At 40.8% G+C, this 10250-nt stretch overlaps 1 long non-coding RNA gene across 1 annotated transcript; it reads left to right on the top strand.

The window, feature by feature from the left end:
• Nucleotides 1–3446: 3446 nt before the first annotated feature.
• On the top strand, nt 3447–5002 carry LOC122070387. Its single transcript, XR_006137749.1, has 2 exons — nt 3447–3696; nt 4798–5002. It is a non-coding gene; the product is annotated as an uncharacterized LOC122070387 (long non-coding RNA).
• Nucleotides 5003–10250: the final 5248 nt, after the last annotated feature.

The following is a 10250-nucleotide window of genomic DNA, read 5'->3' on the forward strand; positions in this document are numbered from 1 at the left end:
TCTCCCGGCACCGGAATGGGAAGACCGAGCTTCGGCGCCGCTGAAATCCCCCTTTTCTTCCTCTTCCTTCTCTTCCTTTCTTCTTCCCTTTCTTTTCTCTCTCCTCTTTACTTTTCTCACCAAGTACGAGGGTAATAAATGGAAAGAAAAGAAAATCATAAAGCCTTATATACCATTCCTAATTAAGTGAATAGTGCTCTTGGATGGGTCACTCAGGTGGGTGCACCCACCTGTCCTACCCACCTGAGAGCCAAAACTTGGGATTTTGACCGGGTTCGGACCTCGGCGCGAACCCCACCCTAAGCATATGATGTAGCATACGTATATACCTTAAAATACGGATATAATACCTGTTTTATCCGTACATAGCCTTATGGTAGGTGCACGTACACGGTTTGGGCACTCCCGTCTCTTCTGGCACTGGCTCGGACTTGTCGGGCCAGCCGGTGTTTAAGATCACCCGTGCCATCATAGCCCATAAGGAACCCGCTCTAATTCCCTCTGGCTCGGTTCCTGCATGGTTAAACCGGTTCAAACGCGAAATCATACCGGGTTTAAGAAGCGGGGTATTACAGATAGACTATAGGAGGGCTACGCTGAGGTGGCACTAGGACAGAGCTTTCGCTGAGGATAGGCTATGGGAGGGCTAGGAGGAAAAAATCGCACTCAAATAAACAAATGATTGAAGAGTTTCGAAGGCCCAAAGAGCACTTCGAAGATCCAAAGAACACTTCGGAAATTTTGAAGATCTCTCTGAAGACTTGGAAAACCTCAAAGGGGGAAGGGGAGGAGAGAGGGCAGAGCTCTTCCAAGGATGCTCACTAAGAGGCTTGGAACCTTATGGTGTTGTGGTGTGAAAAACCAAAGGGAGGGGGGGTATTTATAGGATCCTTAAACCAATGGGGAGGAAAAGGGAAATTCCCTAACCAATGGGGGCAAAAAGTGGTTTCTTTGGACCAATGGGAAGAAAGTATGAAAATTTGGACCAATGGGAGGGAGGGGGATTTTCTTAGACTAATAGGGAAAAGGTGAAATTTTTTGGGCCAGTAAGGTAAAAAGATTCTTTTTTATGGGCCAATGGGAGGCTGCGGTATAAGGTATGCTAACGGGGTAGTGTATATGCATAAATGGATGAAGAGAGAATTTCTTCACCAACTGGGTCAGTGGAAAACAAATCCTGGCCATTAACGACGGCACACGAGGCTGGGTCGAGGTGCGCAAGGCATGCACGAATGTGTGTGGGAGACTGGCAGAGGGGCTTTTTGGGCCAGCAAGGTGCATGGGGCATGCATAGGGGTGTCAACGGTCCGGGTTGGTGCGGTTTCGGTCCGGTTCCACCGGTTTCGGTGTGACTTTGGAACTAACCGAAACCGCCCCATTAAGGAATTATCGGTTTCGGTCCGGTGTCGGCTTCGGTGCGGTTTGGGTTCGGGTTGTACCGGTTTGGATTTATCAGGTTCATTTCGGTTTGGATCGGTTTTTTAAACCGGTATGGACCAGTTGGCAGCTTGGGCACTTGGGCTTGGGCGCTTGGGCACTTGGGCTTGGGCAGTTGGGCTTGGGCACTTGGGTTTTGACAGGTTGAACTTGAATAGTTGATAAATGTTGGGCTTGGGCACTTGGGCTACTGTTGGTCCAGTTGGACACTTGGGGCCTTGGGCTTCTCCCACTTGAGAGTTGGCCCAGTTAGATTAATGAGTTTTAACTTTTAAGTCCGGTTTTATATCGGGCCGGTTTGGATCGGTTCCGATTTCGGTGCATATTTCCGGTGTTTCCGGTGGCCCAATGGTCTAACCCGAACCGAACCGAGACCGGATTCAATTTTAAATACAAACCGAAACCGGCCCGATAAGCCACCGATTCGGTTTGGATCGGGCTTAATCGGTTCGGTCCGGTCCGGTTTAACCGGTCCGGTTTAGATATTGACACCCCTAGGCATGCACGTGGGCTGGCCTGCTACTACACACAGGCTGGCCTACGGCTGCACACAGCCTGGCTTGCAGGCTCTTACTGGCTGGCCTGCGCTTCCACGCGGGCTGGATTGCGGCTGCGAGTGGGCTGGCCTATGGCTGCACATGGGCTGGCCTGTCTACTTGTGCGTGCTATGCGTGGGGCTGTGCACGGGGCTGGCTGGCTGGCCAGCTTGTGCAGCACGCATGTAGAAAATGTGATTTTCTAGGGATGATTGCAGGAGATCCGACGGTCTGATTTAGACGTACCATATATCGTTGGAAGCATATTTTTGAGTATTTTCCATCTATACGGTCATCTTGACTAGATTCCTTTGTATATAAAAAGTCAAAATTGGACCCTCTTCTTTCCCACGCAGGGTTTCCAGGGTTTTTTAGGTAGGGGATGTTTTTGGGTTTTCTTATTCAATCATCATCTTTGTTGATCGAAAGCAGGAAGTCACGTCCAAGATCTGCATTTCATCATAGCCAGAGGGGGTGACAAATTGGGTGTCTACAATTGTATCCTGAGAGGGCATAGCATGGTACGACGTACTGTAAGCATGGTTTTTGGACATCATGGTGGCCCGATGACAGTGTGGGATTTCGGGACCGAGGCTCTGACCGGATGGCTGACTTCTGCTTGCAACTAGCTTGTATCTCTCAGGCCCAACGTATAGGGTAGGGGATGCCACCTATGTTTCTTATAGCACGTATACCCATTTATTGAGACTTAGTAATTATATTGGAAATTATAATAATAAATGGATCATGTGGATTGTTACATATAAGACAGATGGCATGATATTGCGAGCTTGGGTTGGCATTGATGATATGTGTGTGAGTGTGTGCTTGCATGCTCACCCCTCACTCGGTTGTATAGCTCACCCCTCGTTGATATTTGTTTTTAGATGGTGGAACCATAGCTAAGATGGACAAAAGATCAGTACGGTTGTGAGGCCGTGTCTGCAAGACACTTCATAGTTGGTTGGACACCTCTACAATTTATTCTTGTGTTTATATTAATTATGGTTGTAAGATTTATTATAACACCCTGATTTCATAACCCCCAGTCCTAGAGATAGAATTTTATGAAGAAGGGTATTTGGTGGAAAGAAATAATAAATTAATGGGCTAGGTGAGAGAAAATGAATTGGGAATTTTAATGATGGTTTTGAAGAGGCTTGGGAGTGCCCATAATGGTAAAAAGGGTCCCACATAAGGTGAGTAAATTTTGGGTCGAAGATGGACAGCAACAGGCTGGAGAAGGCACAACCGGTGGGAGAGCCTGTGCCCAATAGGCCTGCCTGTTCGGGTAGCAGAATGCCCGAGAATTGGATTTTCTCTGTGGGCCCACCCCTTTTTTGCAGCATATTACCACCCACTCCTACCATGTGTAGAGACATAATTGGGGGTCCTAATGCACTAATTACCATATTGGGAAGTGGGGTCTACAATGTGCTATTAAATTGTAAAGAGTTACACAAATTGGGTTTTTATTAAAGAGCAAAACCAAACAGACCTAAAAGACCATTTGGGGTTTATAAAAAGGAAGGTCGGCTGTCTTTCCTTCTCTTTTCTGGTAAGAATAGAACAAAACCAGAAAAGAAAAGAAGGAAGAAAAGAAGGAAGAAGAGAAGGAGAAGGAGAAGGAGAAGGAGAAGCAGAAGCAGAAGAAGAAGACGACGAGATATAAGAAAAGAGAGTTGCTGATTTTGAGGCAGCTGCTGGAAATTCCTTCAACCAGGTAAGAATCTAATCTAATATAAACTTGTAATAGCAAGAATATTACTGAAATTGATGATTTTAGTAAGCCGATTTGGCTGAATTGAAGGATTAAGGAGAAATTGAAGAAATACAGCATGAATTAAGGACTTAAATTGTTTGATTACTGTCCTTATGATGTGCATGGGAAGGATTTCTTAAAATCTGAAATGGGAACCTTGCTAATCAAGGCCGAATAGGGCTGGAAGACTAAGATTTTGTTCAAAGTCCTTAAAACAGAGAATGAATCTGAAATTGAAGTTAAAACCCTTCTTAATTTCACTGTTTTGTGGTTTTAGAAACACATGCAAGGGAAATTTGAGATGGATCTATGCATGCATGAAAAATTGGGCATGGATTATTCAAATTGGAAGACTAAATACTGATATCCCACCTTAAATTCACAATCTAACATGAGGAATTGGTTCAATTTGGGAGAAATCTAGAATTTCTGCTAAATCACGTGTAACCCAAGAATTGAATATGGAATTTATTGAATGCATTAAAAGAGGGCTTAAATTAAGTCCTTATACTGTTATTAAGTGGTTGGGATCTCAAAACAGAGAAATATGAACCAATTGCAGAGTTAAATTTCTGCTGAATACTAGCAGAATCGAATTTTTGCAGAAAATGAGTAACAGGTGGGAGACTATAGGCCGGCCGGTCGTGTCAAAAGTCTTGAGCAAGTTTGACTTCCAGAGACTAAAATGGTTTCAGAACTGATCTGAAACTCATTGGGCCTACTAAGGACCTATTAACTACCTAAAAAAGGGACAGAGTGTGCCCAACTACAGGAGTGAAAGGGGACCCTAAAGTGACCCCAAACAAAAAGGGTAGAGACAAAAATGATAACTAATACAAAATAATGAAAACAATACTTACAAAGAGTAAAGAGTAGCAAGCGAAGCTCCTCGTCCGGATAATGGTTCTTCCTCAAACCAACAATCCAAGTTTTGTATCACAAGTGTGCAGCAGGTGCAGTTTATGGAGCTTTCAAAACTTCACAAGTTTCAATTGACTATCTAATAGCCCTTCTCTTTCCTTCAATAGTGCAACTTTTAACTTACTTTTCTTCCTTGTGCAGGAATTAGAGTTCAACATTGGTGTGAAGATAAGAGAAGAAGAAAGATAGAAAAGTGGAGAGAGAGCCAAAAATAGGAAAAGGAGAATTGGATGTAAAAAGTTGAAATTCCATACTCTCCTCACTTTTTTATAATGTGGGGCATTATATTATAATAATGAAATTCAATTAAGAAACTTAAACTCCTTTAAGTTTCCTAAAACTTTAATTCCTTTTTCATTTTTTTTTTTTTTTTTTACATATAAAAATCTCTCTTCTTTCCATAAGACACTTATTCAAAATAAGTAAATTTCTCTTCTTTCCATAAGGCACTTATTCCAAATAAGTAAATCTCTCTTCTTTTCATAAACTTGGTTTATCCAATATGACTCAAATACTTGCTTGCTAAGAAAGGGAAGAAGCAGAATCTAAGAGGGATAATGCAAATAATTAAATAACTCATTAATTACATAGTAATTATTTATCCATTCTCAATTTAATTAATCGATATTAATTAAATATTCACTATAATTAAATTACGGTCATACCCCCACAACTACTAACATCATCATTATGGAATATAGGGCATGTACATCAATACAACCATGACCCCATTCCATAGTACATGTCCATATAGGTGCGTGCGCGCACGTAAATCGTGTTTAATCATTTCTAATCACCATTAGAAATATAAAAACATTTCTTAAATGATACAGAGCTCTGATTCAATACAATTGTACATAAACGCTCTCTCTCTCTCTCTCTCTCTCTCTCTCTCTCTCTCTCTTGATGTTCCCCTAAACGAGTAGTGGAAACCCTATTGATTAGTTTTTCACTCATGTATATTTTTGCTTACACCCAATATACCAGCCTAGGTCCATTTGGACTTTGGTCATTGATACATCAAAGTGTGTATACAAACACCACAGTTTCAATGTACATAGTAAATAAACTATCTCAGGTTAAAGGTAAGGTGACGTGTCAATTCCCATAAACACTTCCGGTGGTAACACATGAGGTAATATGACACCAAAAAGATTTTTTGCCAACAAACACACATATGTGTGCTCACATAAGTACACTGACATCTCTATGTCTAGTAGTACAACATGTGACAACCATTTATGATAAGGGTGCCCAACCTAAACCTTGGTTGTGACTTCCATTTATAAACTTATTAATGGACACATTGCTCATTTATAATTCATGTAATAAACCAATAACACTTTATTAAACCAAACGGGTTCAAATTACAAATAAACTGGGTTTGATGGACATAATATCCAACAACCTCCCACTTGTACATCAAAACCAATCACCGATGAGTCTCAAGCCCATATTTTCTATGTGTTTCTCAAACACGTTTTGAGTCAATCCTTTGGTCATAGGATCCGACACATTGTCAGATGTGTCAATTTCGGAGATAAGCACATCATCCTGTTGTATGATCTCTCTGATGAGATGATACTTCCTCTATATGTGCTTGTTCCTCTGGTGAGCCCATGGCCCCTTTGCCTATGCGATTGCCCCTCTGTTGTCACATAACAGGGTAATAGAGTCTTTGACAAGATGAGGTGCAACTCTAATATCACTCAGTAATTTCTTCAGCCATACCCCTTCCTTAGTTGCTTCACAAGCCACCAGGTATTCGGCTTTAGTGGTGGAATCGGCTGTAGAGTTTTGTTTTGCACTCCTCCAAATAATAGCACCTTTGCCTAGCATAAACGCCATACTGGATGTAGACTTTCTATCATCCTTATCAGTTTGGAAATCAGAATCTATATATCCAACAACTGATAACTGTTCACACCCATAAACCAGGAAGTAATCCTTATTCTTTCTTAAGTACTTAAGGATACCTTTCACGGCATTCCGATGCTACTTTCCTAGGTTTGACTAGTAACGACTCACCATCCCTACTGCATAGAAAATATCTGGCCTTGCGCACAACATAGCATACATTAGGCTCCCTATAGCTGAAGCATAGAGAACCCCTTTCATCTCTTCAATGTCCTCTGGTGTTGAAGGGCATTGAGATTTGGAAAGATGAACTCCATGCCGGAAAGGAACATTTCCTTTCTTGGAATTCTCCATGTTAAATCTTGCCAAGACTTTGTCTATGTAGTTGAATTGTGACAATCCTAACATTCGTCTCTGGCGATCTCACTTTAGCTTGATCCCTAGAATGTAGCTGGCCTCGCCCAAATCTTTCATAGAAAATGTAGAGGATAATCATTGTTTTACTGATGAAAGAAAGCCAACATCATTCCCAATGAGTAGGATGCCATCAACATATAGTACCAGAAAGCATATTGCACTCCCACTGATTCTTCTCTACAAGCATGGATCATCCATATTCTGTTCGAAACCAAACGACTTGACTTCCTGATCGAATCGACTTGACTTCCTGATCGAATCGGATGTTCTAGCTTCTGGAAGCCTACTTCAATCCAGAAATGGACCTCTACAACTTGCACACTTTGGCTTCCTCTTCTTGAGAGGTGAAACCCTCTGGCTATATTTCATATAGATTTCTTCATCAAGAAATCCATTCAGAAAAGCAGTTTGAACATCCATCTACCAGATCTCATAATCAAAGTGAGCTGCAATACTTAGTACAATCCATATAGATTTCATCATTACTACTGGTGAAAAAGTCTCATCATAGTCTATACCCTCTTGTTGAGTATAGCCTTTTGCAACCAGTCTAACTTTGAAATGCTCAACTTTTCCATCTGAGCCTCTCTTCCTCTTAAAGATCCATTTACAACAATTGGGATTAATGCCCGGAGGAGAATCAATAAGAGTTTAGACTTTGTTGGAATCCATCAAGTCTATTTCAGAGCTCATAGCTTCAAGCCACTTGGCCGCATAGTGCCTCTAAGTATGTCACCGGAGCATCATCCGATTCAACTCCCACTATGTGGAACAATTCTGCAGTTTTTGATTCCTCTGCAACAAGAGTGAATCCAGTAGTAGGTTTAAGAGTTCTCCCACTACGTCGAGGCCCTACCGATACGTCATTTTCAGTGGTGGGGGTTATTGGTCTCACTTCCCAAAGTGAGGGCTGATAACTCATGAATCACTACAAGTTCAGTCTTTTTATATAAGAATTCTTCCACAAGGAATTTAGCATTCTTGCTAACAATGACCTTCTGGTCAACTGGGTTGAAGAAATATTACCTTATCGTGCCTTTGGGATATCCTAGAAAATGGCATCTTAAAGTCCTAGATTCTAGTTTATCTGTTAGTTGCTTTCGCACGTGTGCAATGCAACCTAACACTTCAAAGTGTTCGACATTGGGCTTGCGCCTTTTCTATATCTCAAATGGTGTCTTATTTACAGACTTACTAGGAACCCTATTTAAGATGTAGATTGCCATTTGTAGAGTATATCCCCAAAAGATAGAGGCAACTCACTATAAGTGAGCATTGTCCGAACCATATCCAATAGGGTCCGATTGCATCGCTCAGATACACCATTTTTTTGTGGTGTTCCTGGGTTTGTTAACTGGCTAACAATCCCCTCAGACACTAGGTAGTTCTTAAACTCATATGATAGATATTCTCCACCACGATCTAATCATAGGGACTTAATGCGCTTATCTAGTTGTCTTTCGACTTCTGCTTGAAACTCTTTGAACTTTTCAAAGGCTTCCAATTTTTTTCTGCATTATGTAGATATAACCATATCTATAATGATCATCAGTGAAGGTGATGAAATATTCAAAACCATACCTAGCTTGAATATTTATTGGCCCACACACGTCAGTGTGTATTAGTTCTAACAAATTTGTGGTCCTTCTTCCTTTATTGGGAAAGGGTGTCTTGGTCATCTTGCCCTGAATGCGTGACTCACAGGTAGGTAAAGGTTGGATTTATAGATTTTCTAGCGGCCCATCCTTTACTAGCCAATTGATTCTGTCAAAATTGATGTGACCTAATCTTAAGTGCCACAGATATGTTTGGTTCATTGGAGCTGATTTCCTTTTCAAATCAGTATTTGCAACAACATTCATATTAACAGGGCTATCTAGAAAATACAAACCACTTTGTAAATAACCAGATTCCACAAAACTATTATTAAAACGAATAGTTAAACTAGTATTAAAGGAGAAACTATATCCATCCAAAACAAGTTTAGATACTGTTAAAATCTTCCTCTTAAAAGAGGGTACATAGTAACAATCCTTTAAAACTAAAATACTAGAATCAAATTTTAAATATAAATCTCCCACAGCTTTCACTGCGGTATCAGCTCCAGTGCCCATTTACAATCACACCTCATTCTTTTCTAATTTCTTGTTTCTTTAAACCCCTGCAACACATTGCAAACACGAATAGTGGAACCAATATCCACCAACCATGAATTGGTGGGTTCAATAATAAGGACTGACTCGTAAAGAACATTAACATCAAATGTACCTTTTTCAAGAGCGTCCTCTTTCTTCTCATCTGGCTTCATGTTTTTCAGCTTAGCTAGGTATACATGATAGTTCCTCTTCCAATGGCCTTTCCTATGACACTTGAAGCAAGTATCATCGGCCTGGTTTCCCTTCTTCTTAACACCTCCCTTGGGCTTGGAATTGTAATTCTTCTTGCCCTTTTTGCCTTTCTTCCATTTCTTCTTGGAAGAGGTCTTTTCCTCAGTGGTGTTCACCTCTTTCTTGACCACACATGTCTTCTCTGCCTCCACAAGGGCATTTGCCAATTCAGTAAGTGGTAGAGTCTGTTGACTCAGTTTGTAAGACATAATAAATTGATTATAGCAAGGAGGTAGAGAGTGTAGTGCTACGCTAGTCTGGTACAAGAGGCTGAATTGTGTTCCTAAAAGCATCAAGCCTATCAAACAAATTTGAAAGTTTCATCGCATGATCCATTACTGAACTTCCTTCAGTATGCTTTACACTGTGGATCTCATCCACCAAGTCATGGTGTGAGTGAATAAACTGCTTGTTGAACATTTCACCAAGCTTGTCTATCTTAGTACAAGCAGTCCAGACTTCCTTAATAGAATCCGTAATGGACTTATCCACTGAGTTCATAATGTACAAGGATGCCTTAGAATCCCTGACCTGGAAATCATCATAATAATACACCTCATCCTCGGTGGAATGATTATCAGGAGTAGGAGGGGCAGCTTTATCAAGCACTGAATAGAGTGATTTTTCGTTAAGGAGTAACTTAATATTATAGTACCAATCCGCATAGTTTGGGCCAGTCAGTTTGGTCTCACTTATGAGTGAAAGAAGTCCAGAGTTAATTGCAGCTATTGTTAATTATCTACAATGCACAAGAATAGCATTACATGAATTAATTACCATTATCCACACTAACAACTTGAGCAACAACATAATGGTAATGTTCACATTCAAGTCTCCCTCTTGACTTAGAATGTGAATTGGAAACTCAAATCAATTCAGAAATAATTTTCCCTATCTGTGTTAATTACCCATGATTTGATCTGGTGAACTAAT

This window comes from Macadamia integrifolia, unplaced genomic scaffold, assembly GCF_013358625.1.
Source record: "Macadamia integrifolia cultivar HAES 741 unplaced genomic scaffold, SCU_Mint_v3 scaffold90, whole genome shotgun sequence".
Lineage (NCBI taxonomy): Eukaryota > Viridiplantae > Streptophyta > Magnoliopsida > Proteales > Proteaceae > Macadamia > Macadamia integrifolia.